We start from the raw sequence: 1383 nt of genomic DNA on the forward strand, positions 1-1383 counted from the left end.
ACACATACGCACGGCACACACACACGCGCGCGCGACTACGCGCGACACACGCACAAACCACACACCTTATACATACATACATACAATACATACAATAATAGTCACTACATACATAATGTAGCATGTGTAACTAGGTTAAGCTATTGCGGCATGTGTGCCATGCTTACCATCTCTCCTCTCTAACTCCTTCTCATGATCAGGTGCCTCACGTGAAGCGCAGCAGTGGTGGTATACATTAGCACTACGAATCATCTCCCTACAATGATGTGGTGTGTGTGCGTTGTGTGCGTTTGTGTGTGTGTGGTGTGCTGTGTGTGGTGTGGGGGCGTGGTGTGTGTATGGTTGTGTGTGGTGTGTTTGTGTGTGTGTGTGTGTGTGTGTGTGTGTGTGTGCCGCACAGCAGCCATCGCTCCGCGCCGGTGCGGTGTGTGTGTGTGTGTAGGTGTGTGTGTGTTGTGTGTTGCGTGTGGTGCGTGTGTGTGCGGTGTGCGTACGTGTGTGCGTGTTGTGTGATGTGTTGTGTGGTAGAGCCGCACCACATCCCCACCCGCGTCCGCTAGCAACTGCGTGATGAGCGCAGGCACTCCTCATTTCATTCTTCCATTCTCATATTTCAGCGAGGACTCACACCACCGTCTCATTTTCCCTGCTCTCCATGTTTATCTACGATTAATAGGAGAGGATTTTAGCACGTTGGAGAGAGAGCATAGTCATGTGGCGGGTTGGATCGAGCAGGGGTGGGGTGGCGCTGGATCGCAAAATAAAAATACATATAAGCGAGAAATAAAAGAATGAAGACAAGTAAAAATCTTGAGGCATGAAGTCATACATCACACACACATAATGTATGTATGAATATATATGTGTAATCCTATGTCATTATGTGTGTGTATAGGTATTTATATATATACTATATAATATATATTATATATATAATATATATATACCTGTATATAATATTATGAAAGTTTTTGTTGGCATATAAAGATTTGTTTCGGTGGTATTTGTATGTGTGGAATTCCTGGGTCGTGGATGTCACGTCCCAAAGCGTGGCTCTCCGTTGCTGTAGACACGTGATACCTAGGATATATACGCAAGCATCTGGGAGTTGTGGTCAGCACCGGAAGTGTCGGGGGCACCGCGAGCAATGGTCGCGTGTGTGTGCTGGTGCGCTTACGCTGGCTCCGGGCGGGGGGAGCGCGTCATTGCGAAAACATAAGCGGGGGGGGCCCCCGCCACGTGCATGCTCGTCAGTCGCCGCGCGGAGTGAACGCCAGTGAAGCCCCGCCACGGGAAATAACCCGTTGTCATGGATACCGGCTGTACATATTCGAAATAACAGCGTCGCTACGGATACTGCCTCGCGTGGAAAACAACGGTTGC

Source organism: Priapulus caudatus, unplaced genomic scaffold (assembly GCF_000485595.1).
Source record: "Priapulus caudatus unplaced genomic scaffold, Priapulus_caudatus-5.0.1 Scaffold3028, whole genome shotgun sequence".
NCBI lineage: Eukaryota > Metazoa > Priapulida > Priapulimorpha > Priapulimorphida > Priapulidae > Priapulus > Priapulus caudatus.